At 40.3% G+C, this 16,308-nt stretch overlaps 1 long non-coding RNA gene across 1 annotated transcript; it reads left to right on the plus strand.

Moving 5' to 3' along the window:
- The first annotated feature begins 2,505 nt into the window (after positions 1–2,505).
- On the plus strand, positions 2,506–14,073 carry LOC125391344 (uncharacterized). The gene is made up of 4 exons (XR_007229080.3): positions 2,506–2,631; positions 3,156–3,258; positions 6,719–6,816; positions 13,366–14,073. It is a non-coding gene; the product is annotated as an uncharacterized LOC125391344 (long non-coding RNA).
- The last annotated feature ends 2,235 nt before the right edge of the window (positions 14,074–16,308 follow it).

A 16,308-nucleotide genomic window follows, 5' to 3' on the forward strand; every position in this document is an offset into this window, starting at 1 on the left:
GAAGCAGAAGAAAATGACCTTAAAAATAACTTTAGGAAGACGATTGAGGCCCCTAAAGAAGAAAGGATAAAATTTCCTCAAAGAAGTAGAGGAAAAGACAAACAAAAAATTGGGAAGAAATCAATAAATCCATTAAAGAAAGCCAAGAAAAAACAATCAAACAGGTTAAAAAAAACAATTCAAGACTTGACAATCAAAATAGAGACAATAAAGAAAACCAAACCAAGGGAATTTTGAAAATGGAAAATATGGATAAATGATCAGGAACCTTAAACGCAAGCATAAACAGCAGAATACAAGAGTTGGAATAGAGAATTTCAGGTGTTGAAAATACGAAAGAGGAAATAGATTCATTGGTCAAACAAAATGCTAAATCTAACAAAAGTTAACATAAGATATCCAGGAAATATGGAACACCGTGAAAAGACCAATCCTAAGAGTAACAGGGATAGAAGAAGGAGAAGTCAACGAAATCAGAGAAGAAGACTTGCCCAGCATAAAGAAAGTTATGACTATGGAGGTACAAGAAGTTTACAGAACACCAAATATACTGAACCAAAAATTAAAAAAATTCTCGCACTACATAATAATCAAAACACTAAACATACAGAATAAAGAAAGAATGTTAAGATCTGCAATGGAAAAGGTCAAGTAACATATAAAAGTAGACCTATCAGAATTACACCTGATTTCTCAAAGAATCAAGGAAAAAATAAAGAAAGAAATTAAAGACTTCCTAAAATTTAATGAAGATGACCCCACAACATATCCAAAGAAGCTTGTGTCAAGTTAATAGAAAATCCAGCCAAACAAACAAACAGAAATTCAGGGCACCTAGATTCAGTTACTCGGCAAACAAACACTGGCAAAGACCCAGACAAGAAGGAACACACCACTGGAGGCCAGGGTGGCAAGATAAACCAGTCCAGCCACTGCGGAAACGAAGCCAGAAGGAAGCATCGTAAAACATCTAAAAGTAGAGTCTATACGACCTAGCTATCTCACACCTGTGTTTACCCAAAGGAATTCAAAGTACCATATTCCCGAGACAGTGGTGCAGTGTCGTTTGCTACGGCACTATTCACAAGCACTAAGCTATGGAACTATCCAAGCTGTCTAACAGCAGATCACTGAGTAAAGAAAATGCAGTGTCCCCACATAACGGAACTGTTTTCAGCTACAAAGAAAAATGATGTTACGTCAATTGCAGGAAAATGGACGCGACTAGAGGTAATGATATTAAGCCAATTCCAGCAAGACAAATGTTTCTTCCTCAATTTTGATCCATAGATTATGTATAAGTATATTAAATTATGCACGTATATATGACATGAATGCAGAAGAAAAAACTATTTAGGGGAACAAAAAGGGCTAATGGGGGCAAGAGGAGTCTTGGGGAAATATGCTTAGCGCAAAATAAATCCTTGCATGTAGATGGCCTTATGAAACACAGACCCATGTCTAATGAATATGCACGATGAAAATTTAAACAGGTCATTTTCCGGAAAGGCAATGAAACCTGAAATGTATAAACCCCAAATATAGCAAACATATTCTGTAGTTTCAGATTTGTGCAGACAGTATCTTACACTGTGTGCAGTGACTCCCTGCAGTAGTATACCTCACACGTAGCTACTGTTTGACAAATTAGCAGCCCCCCCCCATTGAAACAAAGCTTTCATACAAGCAGGGAGATTAGAGAGCTTTGTTAGAAATATTTCAGAGGAAACAAAGAATCCATCAAGTAGGAGGAGCCAAACACACACAGTCGTTCACGTGCACACACTCACACACTCCTGCAGGCATGCACACATGCAGACACACACTCACACATATGCACATAGGCACATACTATACTGTAGAGTCAAATAATACTCATTCATTTTTAATCTGCAACCATGTCAAAATGAAGCCTAGAAATGCTATGAACTTCCATTACAACCCATTGATATATTCACAAGAGTTGCTTAGTAACCAAAAGTCTAGAAGCATAGGTTCCTTCTAGTTAAACATTAATGCACGAAGAGACCTGAATGTCCACAGCACTCTGGGCCTTCCCCAAAAAAACCAACTTCACACTGTCTGTGAGCAGCAAGTAACACGAGAGAAAACTTATTTTGCTAACTTGACAATTTCATCTTAAAGAAAAGTCAGCATTAGCACTGCTTCCCGATGAGATTTTTCTTAAGAAAAGCGCTCCTAATTAAGCTTTCTATTAGCGATACGATGAAAACTGGAAATAGGTTTCTGCTAGGATCTCTGAGTCTCTGTAAATAAGTTTAGACCTCTTTAAGTCTATTTGGTAAGATTTGCCTTTTTATCGGTTGCTGATTAAATACATGGCATTTGCTCTAATTTACAGACCATTTCCACTGAAGCACGAAATCTGTGAAGATTTCCCCCATTCCAGTGAACACGGTCTTCCCATAATGCCCTGCTGCTGTCAGGATTCCAGGTACTGTGAGGTCATGTGATGCCTGGAAGGATTGGAACATATCACAGAAAACAAAATACTTACGAAAACAACACACCTTAATGGACAAGAAGAACGGGGAGAGCCTGGCTTTCCTCCCCACACTCGCCCTACCTGCCAGCAGCTGTCTTTGGAAGAGCTGGCCCTCACTGGCATAGGTAATGTGCAGCCCTTAGAAGCCCCAGACACTATGCAAATGCCCTACTTAGTGCTGACCTTCATAGCACCAACCCAGGGCCCAGCGACCAGAAATTTCCCTTCAGTCTTGCGTGGAGGAGTCACATTTTAAAGCCTGTCATTCTTCATCGGGAACTGCCACTTAACTGTCAGTAATATGGCTTTTAGAATTTAAATTGTGCAGGGTGTAAAAATAATTCTTAACAGCAGGTAATTGCGGTTTATAATTTGTTTCCTCCTCTAAATGCTCCACCGCCAGATTCTGAGCCTTAATCATTGGTGGTGATTGTGAGTTCTCAGTTTGGAGGAACTGGTCAAGAAATAAATACTTCTATTAGAAAGTGGTAGCCATGGAAAGAGGAGAGATACTGGAAAAAAAATACTAGATTCTAAACACTTTTAGCTTACTATTAAAATGTTAAATGTACATTATGCTATATTAGCTACCTTACAATTATAATTTTATGGTCATATTAACGAAAATTTCACACTAATTTCCTTACAGTTCCCAGGCAAGATTTGGCTTCTACAGCACCCTCTCTGTTGCATTGAAGATGGCCTGTCTTCCTATGTCCTTCACACATCAACATCCCTGGTGTCTCTTAATGGTCAAGTATCATTTCTTTTTAAAGATTAGCTTTCATTTTTAACCATCTGTATGTGTTTTATGTGGGTATGGGCACGGAAATGCAGGTGCCCCTGGAGGCCCGAGGTCTTGAATTCCCTGAAGCTGGAGTTAGAGGCAATTATAAACCGACCGACTTCGGTGCTGGGAACCAAACCCAGGTCCTCTGGAAAGAGCAGGGTGTGCTCTTGACTACTGAGCTAACACTCCCGTCCCTCACACTTCATCTTTCTGTAAAGTCAGCAGACAGATTGGGTCAGGACCCTTGCTAGAGGCCTTATTTGAACCTAATCTGTTCACCTTCTGCAGCTAGGGCTACGTTTTCAACTTATGATTAATCTTCAACGAGCAGATTGTAAGGACACTTTCCTTGATGATTCAGCATTTGAGTTTGGACATTTATGTATCGGTCACCACACAGAAAAAGCAAGGGCCCTCTGGAATGCAGTTTGTACAGAGAAGCCCCTGGGATCTTTGCACTTGAAAGACATCCACTTTCCCTGTCTGCTGAGAGTCATGTAGCTGTTTACAGTTCTTAAATGCAATTACAAATTCAGCTCCTCATTTTTTTTGCTTGTCATCTTTCAAGGTGCACTCATAGTATGTGATTTATGACGACAACATGGCAATGCTAATATCAAACAGTTCCATCATTCCAAGCTATTGCTGGTGGGCTGTCATTGCTGGACATGAATTTGCCCCTTTGAAGTCCTCTGCTGTCCTCAAGGGAGCACAGTAAAACCAAAGTCCTGAGCTCTGCTGTTTGAGCTGCAGCCTTTTCCCCGTTTCTGTCCTCACGTTCACACAGGTCCTGACCACCACACTTCTGTCTATGTCTCTACTCTTATCTTCCCTTCCAACTCTACTCTTTGCTCTTTTAACTTGTGCTCTTCCTCCTAAGGGCACTATTCTTTGGCCTCTGCTGCTGTCTTTTTTTTTTTCATTTTGAATGCTGTGATTGAGTTCTAAAAGACTTTGCCTTCTAATCTGAAAATGCCATTTCTCTTTATGTGTTTGGCCACATGACAGAGTTGAGAATTACCTAGGAGACAAACCTCTGCGAATGTGTGTGAGGGAGGACCGTCTAGGTTATGTTAACTGAGTTGGGATGTCCCACCGTCAATGTGGGCAATGCCATTCCCTAGACTGAGGTCCTAGACCTTATAAAAAGGGGGAAAGCAAGCTGAATACCAGCATTGCTCTCGCTCTCGACTTCTCTGTTATAGATCCACAGTGACCAGCTGCCTCCAGTGCCTCAAAGCAAGCCCTCCCGACTCTGAAGGACTGTATTCTCAAACCGTGATCCAAAATGAACGTTTCCCCCCATAAGTTGCTTTTTCCAGGTATTTTGTTTCAACAATGAGAAAACTAGTCTAGAGAAGTAGGGCCTCCGCTGTGATAGCCCTGACTGTGTAGTTCTGGAAACTGACTAATGGGGGGAATCTGAAAGCATTTGGAACTTCGGACTAGGAAAGCCCTAGGATGCTGTAAGCAGGGCTAACTGCACCGTTGTGGTGAGACTTTGAAAGACCACATACACAGAGGGGCAGTCGGGCTTGTGAGGTTTCCGAGGGAAGCAAGGACTCTATCAGGAATCGGAATAGACATTCCAGTGGTATTTTCTCAGTGAGCCTAGCCGCATTCTTCCCAGGTCATGAGAATCCAAGAGACTCAATTCAGGAAATGGGATGATTTTAGTTTGGTAGAGGAAGTTTTCAGAAGGATAGCATTGAGGCTTGTTTTCGGGTTTCTATGGCTGGGAAGAGACACCATGACCACGGCAACTATTATAAGGAAACCATTTAATAGAGGTGGCTTGCTTACACTCTCAGAGGTTCAGTCCATTATCATCATGGCGGGGAACATAACAACATGCAGACAGATATGGCGGAGGAGTAGCAGGAAGTCTTCCATCTGACAGGCAAGCGTGAAACTACAGCACTGAGTGAAACTTAAGCAAAGACCTCAAAGCCCGCCTCCGCAGTGACACACTTCCTCCAACGAGGCCAAACCTACTCCAACAAAACCACAGCTCCCAATAGTGTCACGCCCTTTGGGGGCCATTTTCTTTCACACTACCACACGCTCCTTGTGCTTCTCCAGAGCAGCAGTGTGAGAGGGTGAAAAGGAGAGCAGGAAGAGCTGAGAAGAACGCACAATCTGATAAGAAAAAGGTGTGAGTGAATTTAAAGTCACAGACAGGCAGCTTTGAAAGCACCTGTAACTGTTTGAAGAGATTAGCATCGTTAAATCGAAATAGGGCGCTAGAGCACAAGAATTAAGGTATGCTGAGGGCAAGACCACACCCATTAAAGGTTCCTTCTTGTGAAAGTGCAAATCTATTTAAAAGAGGAGAATTCCATCTAAATCGAGAGTTCCACTGCAGGGGTAAAAATCAGCTGTCTAGTAAACTCCTGCTCCGAGGTTAGCACAGGAAGACGGAGGCAATGCTAGTCCAAGGAGAGAAAGGTTCATCCCAAGCTGGTAGTGTAACCTGATAGTGCCATCTATTTGGTATTGGTTTTATAGACGGAAGATTGAGGAGGACATGGAGTTTTGTGTCGTGGTTTCTTCCCAAGAGCCTTTGAGCCAGACAACACATGACAGGATTAGAATCCCTGAGACACAGATTATTATTTTAGGGATAATACATCCCTAAGAGACCACCATGTAGAGCTGTAATGGTGAAGGCTAAATTTGCAATGCAGTCCCCTGATGTTAGAATTTACAAGCCAGCCCGTAAGGAAAGCTGCAGATAGAGAGTGAAGATGGCCCAGAGAAAGGCTGTGTGGGCTGTGTGTGACATAGCTGAAGGGTGAGACTCCTTCGTCTCTGATGATCCTACCATAGTCGCAGATGCTATATACATGGACCTATACCTGATAGATATCTGCCCTGTTAGGCTTGACTCTTGCTTTGGTCTGATGTTTCCTTTCTTTGCCCCCATTTCTCACTTTTGCAATGGGGATGCTAACTCTGAACCAATGTGTGTGGAGGTATGTAAATAGTTTTTAGGAGTTCATAGTTAAGGGATCACCTGGGTCTCAGAAGAGACTTTGTACTTAACACTTCTGAAGAGTTGGAACTCTTCATAGTTAAAAAAAACTATGGGGACTTTTGAAGTTGGGATGAATGCATTTTGCATGATGAAATGGCCGTGAGTCTAAAGGGACAAGGGATGGAAGATTATGGCTAAACTTTACAAGTTTACACATCAGTTGACAAGGGGTGATTTGTGTTCATTAATATTAAATATTAGTTTGAAAGGATCTGGAATCATCTCAGAGATAAAACTCTGGTCATGTCTGCAAGGGGATTTCTGAATTAAGGAAGACCACTCCAGATGAGATGGCAATGTTCCATGGACTGAGGTTCAAGGCTGAATAAAAAGGAGATTGTGAGCTGAGCACAAGAATTCCTGACTTTCTGCTTCTTGATTGTAGATACTAGGTGACAGCTACTCCACATCTCCTGCTGCCACGATGAACTCTACCACTGCGCTGTGAACCAAGAGAAACCTTTCCATTGAGCTGATATTTTGGTAAGGTAGTTTGTTGCATCGATGAGCTGCTAATACAGCTGCCCTTGAAGTTGTTTTTGGTTCATTCAGATATGCACATTAGTTTAAGAATGCCTGGTGACTGGGCAGAGAATGATGTGCCTTCATGACATATCTTAAAAGTACATCGTTCGCTAGAGTTCATTTTCTGTCATCCTCTTTTTTTTTTTTTTTTTTTTTTTTTTATTCTGGCATCAACCCTTAAGGAGTTGTTCAGTCCAGCAGTCATTATACTTGAGAGTCAGGCTACCTGAGTTCCAGAGTTCCAACCATACTATCTTGGTGTCTGCATATGTATCCCTGCTAAAAGACAAAATAAGTCAACTAACCAATATAAAGAAAAACAGGAAGGGGATATTGATGGAGAGATTAGGGAAGGAGTGAAAAAGAAAATTAATTATTAGAAGAAAAAAATCTTACATTACTGAGAAATCTTGGTAGCAGGATTATTGAAAAAAATGTTCTAATACCTTTAGTGTCACCTAATTCCATAGACATAATTTGTACACCAACTTGTCTTAAGTACAAAAATTTGCCAGGCTCTGAGAAGAGCAGTTTAAAAGTTTTATTGCTCTTCCAATGTTTTTCAGCATGTAATCTCTATTTCTTTCATTTATTGATTACTTTGCTAGACTCGACAACTGACTATTTCTTTAACCAGTGACATGCCTATACATGATCAGCCTCTTTGGATCTTCAGATATCCTATAACACATGAAAAGTTAAAGAACCTGCAGTCAAACAGTTCAGAGTATAGAGTGTCACAAGTGGCCGTCTGCTTAACTTTGGGGGAAGACACAAAGATGAAGAATTAAGGACTATGTCTTTGGCTTGGTGTGAAAGTGCCGCACTCTTTTTTTTTTCTAGCCATGGCCCATTTGGCAATGAATTTTGTCTCACTGCCTGTCAGGTTCTTCACTTGTCCCACATCTAGCTCAATTCACCACTGTGAGGTTACATAAGACTTATGTGGAAGCGCCACATAAATTCTTCACCAGTCTGGAGATGTGAGAGACAGCCAGCAGATGAGGAGAACCGCAGAGACAAGAATAAGACAATATTTCTCTGTGTTGTCCTAGCTAATGGATGCTGTGAAAATCTTATGACTCACTTTCCCATGGCCTACACGTTTAGGTGGAATTCAAAAATATCAAAATCAAATTTTCATGGTGGACTTTTTTGCTATAAATATGATAAAGGAAAGGTATTGAGATGTGAACACTTTCTGTCTCTTGGGCTAACAAATAATTGTGCATAGAAATGTGTCTGTAGGTCTATGTGTATATATGGTGAGTGCACATGCAAGAGATGGTTGTGAAACTTTTACATGTGTATAAGTAAGTGGTGTGTGTGTGTGTGTGTTGTGATATATGCATTTGTAGGTTGATGTGTGTGTTCTGGATGACGTGAGTATGTGTGTAAAGGAATCTTCATGTGGGTAATGTGGTATTGCCTGTGTGTGTATCTGAATGAACCCGATAATGACATTTTGTCCATTAGTCCACTCTACGAATTCTGGTTTCAACACTTCAGTTCCACTTGTTTTCATGTATATTTTAGAGTCTAAAATTGTCTTGTTCCAATACTAGTAAACAATAAACTTGTAGATTAAACATTAAAGTTTGCCCTTTCTTCTCCCATTCACAAAGGGCATATAAAGAGTAAATGCCAAAGACTGTCCAGTTAAAAGCTTTTCAAAGAAGCACTGGTAATTTTCTTCCTATTTAGTATTCCCCTAAATGTTCTCATAACACAGCTCAAATCTTATCACCTTCTAACCATAGGATATTTCAGATATTTAGCTAATTCGTATTGAGGGAATTTAGTAGATAACTGTGTGTGTATGCATGAGTGGTGTGTGTGTGTGTGTGTGTGTGTGTGTGTGTGTGTGTGTGTCTTAAATTTCTTCCAAGTGGACGTTAAAGTGATATGTAGATCTAGCTCTTTAAGTTGAATCACTTCTTTTTTTAAAAAATTCTTATTCTCTGCTTGATTTCCTGGACTAAATAACCATTGATTGATATCCTTGCAGCTTGAAGTAATAAAATGATGTACGCTACCCTTCTTGCATTTAAAGAAAGTGATTATAGTTGTTTTATGATCGTAGTGATTGCCCTTTTTACTTTAAAATTCTGTGTCTGAAAATTATGTCATCTTGATCTCAAGAGGCACCCTATTCAACTTCCATGCAACAGTGAACATCAAATTGAGGTAGAAAGGACTTGCACGCAGCTTAGTTTTAATTAGAGATTTTAAAGGATACCATCAAAAGTATTCAGTAGAGACTATGATTTAGTCTGTGCATTCATTCGAAACATTAGGCAAACTAAATGGAGCTATTTTGCTGATTTGGGCATTGTATAGGCTGGTGATTTACGTTTTCTGTTTTTCAGTGTCTGAGACCAGGTGCTCTTTCATAATATCACCAGGGACTGACCTAAAATCTCCCAAATCCCTAAAGCTTTAAACAAGGTCATGCACATCCCCAGAATAGGCCAGTAACATGTTTCTAGTGTAAGGTCTCTTTTTAGCCATTTATATATGTAATAGTAGTATTGATCGTCAATTTGCAAGGTTCTGGAATCCCCTAGAAGGCAGCTTTCGCAGATGCCTCTGAAGGATGCTTCAGACTAGTTAGTTCCTGGGCTTGCTTTGTCAAGATAATCTTGATCAGGTTAACGAGATTCTCCATAGTAGTAGGTAGTACCAGTCCTCATGTTTTGATTCTGGACTGCATAAAAAGCTTAAAGTTGGCTGAGCACGGACAGTCACTGCTCTCTTATTCCTGGCTATAGAAACAGTGTGACCAACTGCTTCAACTTCCTGCTGCTGTCTTAACTTTCCTGCCATGATATGCTGGGCCCTCGAACTCTGAGCCCAGAATAAACTCTTGTTTCCTCGAATTGAGTAAAATGAATCTGTGGGGTGTGCGTGTTTGCATGTGTGATATGCGTGTGTAGGTGCTACTGCACATAAAAAAATGGGTATGCATGTGCCTAAGGCTGAGGCTGGGCATCTTCCTTAGTCACTTAGTCACTGAGGCAGAGCTTTTCAATTGAATATAGTAATACTAATATGGCTAGTCAGATTATATTAAGATTCGAAGTCTCTGCCTTTCCAGATCTGGAATTACAGATGGCCCCACCCTACCTCCTGGCTTTATGTAGGCTCTGAAGAGCTAAACTCCAGTCTTCATACTTAAACAGTATGTACTTTAATTATTGAAACTAAGAATATATATAGTAAAATCATATATATATATACACACATATATATATAATCATATATATGATTATTAGGATACCAGCTATTTTCTAACTAAAGTAGTCAGAACATCCAAAATTCATATTCCTTTATGCATTGTTGATTTGATGTGTGTGAATGTGAATATACATACACACAATACTTTTTAATATCACTTGATTTTATTCTCTTCTATGTTTCTAAATATTACTACTGCCAAGAATATCTTAAGATTAAATTTATTTCAAAAATAAACATAAAATATTTTATCTGTTTTGTACATTTATTTGTTATTATATTTATATGCTTATTAGTTATTTATTATTAATTTGCATGCTTATCTATCATATGTTTTTATCCATTCATAAACAAACAAATTACCCTTTATTAACTAGATGAATGCATTTTGTGTTCCCTTATTTAAAAGCCTGATAAAAGGGTTATAGCCATGCAAAAGGTCTCGAAAGCTTATGATGTGAACACTAAGGGTGATGTTGACTGACAAATACCAAAAGTACATAGAAGGTCCTATGTCGGGAGAACATTCATCACTGATGCCATGTGGGCATAGATACATAATATAAGTCATGGAAAAACTACACTTATTTTCTTTTAACAAAGCGGCATAGTGAGTATATCTCCTCTCTTTCCTTTGGGCCCACCCCACTGCTCCTCAATTACACCTTCATAATCTAAGGATCAATGCATACAAAACCATTTGGAAACTGGTGAGTAAAAGTGGTGCTAGCGACAGAGACTGGAAGGGGTGACAAATAAGAGGGAGAATGGCTAGAGGAAGGGAGAAAGATGAAAGGAAGGAAGGAAAGACCAGTTCCTGGCTTTGATGTATTTCTAAGACCTCATTAGGACTAAATAAGGTTATTCAACTAAATTTGAACCGATGGTATGTGCTGAGAAGGAAACAAGAAGCAATTCATAAATACCTCCAGTAGGGTCTGCTACTTTTTCTTTCCCTACCTGCTCGATGGATTTTGATCCATAATTATCTGAGAATTCATGTGTCAAAAATGTTAGAATATCTACCAACCTGAGTCCCTAATGATTGAATGATGGGTAAAGCAACCTTTTTTTCTATCACAGATTAGACTTTGTGTAAGTGGGGAGAAGGATAAGAGGGTAAAGAAAGTCAGGGTGGTGGAGGTGGTAACTGAGGATGTTTGAACAAGACACAGAAAAGCATCCTATATTATAAGCTCTGTGCGTGGCTGCGTGATGTGTGTGTGTGTGTGTGTGTGTGTGTGTGTGTGTGTGTGTGTGTATGCACAGTGCATATTCAGAGTTACTCTACACAAGAGATTATGTTTCTCCCAGGAACCATAGGGAGTATAAAAGGTCATACTTAGTTTATTTCCAAGTAAAAATCCCGGCTCCAGGTTTTGTATAGTTCCCCTCAAGCTGTGGTTAGAGGTGTCCTGAAGATGTCCAAAGCAATACAGTCTATTGTCGTTGCTCTTTGTGGCCTACCAGGATTTGATGGTAGGATCCACCAGATCTTATGGCTAGAGATGCCACACACACAATGGTCACAGGACATGAAAAAATCAAGTTGGTAGTGATCAAGAGACTCCCTCCTCACTGGCTCATCTCATGTGCATCTTATGGTGGAAAATGCAGTCCATCCATCTCCAAAACGCTCCCCAAATAATATCCATTCCAGTAGTTCTTCAAAGGCTAAACTCAAAATCTCCCCTGGAGTTCAAGAAAAACTCTTCTGTGGGTCCCTATAAGAAATAAAATCCAAATTAACATGTTTCCAGGAAACAATGACATGGGATAAACATTCCTATTCCCAAAGAAAAAGAAAATAATTTCCCTAAAGATGGACCAAAATCCAGCAGGGCAAATGATACATCTTCTACAGCCATATCCAGCATCTAAGGCACGCCAAAATCTGAGATAAGTACAAGCAAGTTTAAACATTGGTAGCATTGGTCAGATTCTTCTTGTCACTCACATAATTTAATGATATCAGGCTTACTCATTGTAAAACAAAGATAATGATATCTGCCTTTGTTGTGCAGGTATCCTCCTAGGGTTGTAATCTCATAACTGTGTCAACAGGCAATGAAGAAGCTAGAGAACACCAGTTGTATTTGGTGAGGTCATTCAGAACAGGGTTCCAAGCCTAGGAAAGAAAACCTTTTGGGCTTGAGAGCAGATATCAGTTGTTCTTCTGACATTTAAATCCTATCTCGTTATAATGCCCAACACACAGAATAGTATACAAAGTAACAATAAGAAAATGTCAAAACATGTAATGGCTGGCTCTCAGTTGGGTATGGCATTTGTCACATAGCAAAATACATTTTGGCAAGTTGACTCTTAAATCGCTAATATAAAATCACACCGTGCACATTCCGTGTTAGTGTCCATTCTTTCTAACTGTTACATTGGAAACAGATTTGGCAGTCCAGCCATTGCCATGGAACAGCATTACCATATATTCAAACAGTGGTACTGGAGCAAACCTTTCAACACAGAAATCTTAAATTCATTGATCTCTTGGATTACGAGACTGTTTTACATAACCTTCGCACCTAAAAGAGTGTAGGGATTACAAAGTACACTCTAATTTGACCATAAGGCAATCATTTCTGAATGCATGCTAATTCCCTCGAGGGAAGAGAGAAATGCACTATTTCCTGACTTTCTCTCATGAACATGAACTTCTTTTGAGTAGTGTAAACCTTTTTATTGATATGACACATAGAAGGAAATACAAAAATCATGAATATAATCTGTGTGAATTTTGCTAACTAAGCCCACAGAGGCAGAGCACTCCGGTCTGCATACATGATGCTCACACTTTCTCAGAAAGCACGTCACTGCTGCCTTGAGACTCCGTAAGAGCTTAAAGGTAGTAGACAAGTTATCTAAGAGGGAAATTTCATGGAAGCATGGTGTAGCCTGGGTATTGCTGGCTGCTTTTAGCAAAATTTATAGTGATATTAATAGCCAAGAGCAAAAGAATGAACAACATATTTCAAAAAAAAATTGCAGTGTGAACCCTGTTCACAAACCAAAACCAAAGTAAAAACCAAAAACCGAAATCCAGGAGGCTAGAACAGTGTTTAGCATGGAAGAGCTATCTGTAAATATTGAATAAATGCATGAGAAAGGAATGGGTGTCTGACATCAAGCAGCATAGACTGTGGGTCAGCATTCAAGTGTAGGTAGTGAGATTATAAACAGGTGGGTCATTACAATCCTTTCCTGTTCAGTTGAACTAAGTCAACTGCCCTAAGCATTGTGTTCTTTTCCTTTTAGGAAGAAAACACTGTGAATCTCATGTGGGAACCCAATGTGTAGAAAGCATGTGGCCCAGAAGAAGGAGTAGCCTTGAGATGTTTCATTTGAGGGGAAGGAGCAGGCATATTCAGCTTTGGAACTTGGACTTTATGGGACTCAGTTCTCATATATTCTCCAGGGAGAAGATTCCCATCCCTGAAATATGACCTCCAAAACCTGCTGCCTATCACTGAATACAGCAGCCTGCTAGCAGTCTCTGGTCCAAACCCTGAGGCTTCTGAGGTTCTGGGTTAGATCTCCTCAGGACTGGGGATCTGGCTTTGCTGTGAACCATTCCAAGCACCTGTCTTAGTTTAAATGATGAGCCCTTGGGATTCTCACATGTCCTGACTTATATATAGGGCTACACTGACCATGATTGGAGCTACTGGCCATTTCAAGGAAAAGGCACGGTGTCACCATCTACCCAGTCTGGGATGTAAGTCTGAGGCACCGTGAGCAAATCTCAGCATCCACTCACTATGCTGCAGGACCTGCCCATGCTCACTGGTACTACTGCTGGGCCTGCAACCTTTATCCCAAGGATAACAACCACCTCAATTTCTGCACTATAACTCTTTTGCTTCTCTTTGATGTAGAACTCATAACATAGCCCAGGTTAACGTGGAATTCCCAGTAATCCTTCTGCTTCAGCCCCCAAGTACTGTGACTACAGGCATGGAACCACGTGACTAGCTCCAAATATTTCTTCTAAACTGGAAGTTAGATTAAAGATTATTTCTTGAAGGAATTGTGGACTTCACATTTTATCTGTTATCTCAACAAGAATTATACTCAGACAGATCATTGGGTTAAGATAGTCACTCTCAGGCCTGTTGATTATAAAACTGTACATTTATCTTTCTAAATTTCAATCAATATGGAGGCTAGATCCAACTATTTTGTGTTTACAAGATGAATTATTTTAAGGAATATTAATAGAAGTGCTAGGAGAATTATCAGGAAAGCTTTATCTGTAGCGTACATTTTGCTATTTTAATTTCTTTAGCCATTTCTTCTTCCTCTAAATATTCTCTGCCCTCTACTTAGCTCTAAGTTCACAGTGCTACTAGAAAGAAAATGAGAACTGGGTAGGAAAGGTACTCTGGAAAAATTACACCACCAATTTCCTGTGTCTGACTACCAGAGACTGGAGAATATGCTAGCTGGCCCTGTCCTTCCCTGTGTAGCAACCTTCATTTTAAATCCATTATTAATGTTGGCTGCTTGGTGAATCCCATTTCCACTTGGAAAATGTATTCCAAAGAGCAGGTTATTTTAACATTTTTAATAATTATTAAAATGAGTTATTATTAGTTCTTCAAGAATGGCCAACAAGAACAAGAGAACACTGTTGAGAAGAGTTGGGAGTTCTGTTTCAGTAGTTTGAAAGAAGCCATAACAACGGGACAAGATCCTGGTTCTGCCAATGTTCGTGAGCTTCACAATTACTCAGTGAATATCTGTCTCTTCAACGCACTGTGTCAATTCCTAAGGTTGCTTTATTGTCCCATGAGGCACATTACAGGATCTCAAGGGTAGAAAAAGAGCTAGGAGGATATTAAGCCAGAATATGAAGGATGAACATTCACCATGTGTTCAGCAGCCTGGAAATTATTGTTTAATATTAATTTATAGATGATTGCTGAGCCAAAGGACATAATATCCATTATGGAAATGTTCAGTCATGGACGCTGTGCCCCGACACTTATTAATTCTAAGCTGAATATCAAATGGCATGCATCCTCAACTGAACGTGTTCACAGGGACAAGCACTTGGGAAAAAAGCAAAGAGCATCCCATCACTGACGCATGAGGTTCTGCAAACGAAAGAGCACTTTCTTTTTTTCCTGGGTGTAATTAAAGACTTGAGAAAATAAAGGAGAGTGGGAGCCATGTACACGCGGCACAGAGAAAGGAAGAGCGTGTCTCTGGGACCGTGGCATAGCTCCATGTGCATCACAGTTAGCTGTACTCGGCAAGGCTTTCCAGTGCCCAGCAGAGACGGGCTTCTGTGTGAGGGTTGGATGGCGGTAAACGAGTCTGTCTGACTCTCTGGTTCATCTGGCCACCTTAGCACTTGCAAAACACATCTGTGACTGGGTTCGCCCTTGTGCGCAGCCAGCACTGGGTTTTAGAAAGTTGGCCAAACGACCTTTTACAGCAAGCAGCCCACAGAGCACAGAAATTCTTTCTACATCACAGATGTTCCCGTGGCTCTGAAAGAGCCCTTGTCACATAAAAATTGCCTTTGTTGTTTTTGTTGTTTTAAAAAACCTGTACACTGTCTAAGTGGCTACCGTGGGGAAGGCCATTGGTTCCCATTTCCCTGACCACAGCTTTTCCTCCTTCTCAGGAGCTAGCAAAGCGTTCAGGGTGGAGCAAATGCCCTTAAATGCTGATGAATGAAAGAATGGGCGCATTATATCAACCAGCATGGACTCTGGGTCAGCACTTGAGTACAGATGGTGAGACTACAAACAGTTGGGTCATTCTAATCATTTCCTGCTCAGTTGAACTAAATAAGCTGTCCTGAGCCGTGTGTTCTTTTCCTTTTAGGAAGAAAACACTACACAACTGTAAATCTCATGCAGGCAACTTATGCATAAAAAATACGTGACCTAGAAGAAAGAGCACCCATGAGATGTTTCATGTGAGGGGAAGGAGTGAGTGAGCAAGCATAGTCAGCTGTGGGACTTAGACTTCATGGGACTCAGTTCTCATGTATTCTCTAGGAAGTAGATTCCCATCCCTGAAATATGAGCCCCAAAACCTGATGCCTATCGTTGAATACAGTGGGCTGCTAGCAATCGCTGGTCCAAACCCCAAGGCTTCTGAGGCTCTGGGCTAGATCTCCTCAGGACTGGGGATCTGGCTTTGCTGTGAACCATTCCAAGCACCTGTCGTAGTTCCGAAGATGAG

This window comes from Myodes glareolus, chromosome 16, assembly GCF_982192425.1.
Source record: "Myodes glareolus chromosome 16, mMyoGla1.1, whole genome shotgun sequence".
NCBI classification, from domain to species: domain Eukaryota; kingdom Metazoa; phylum Chordata; class Mammalia; order Rodentia; family Cricetidae; genus Myodes; species Myodes glareolus.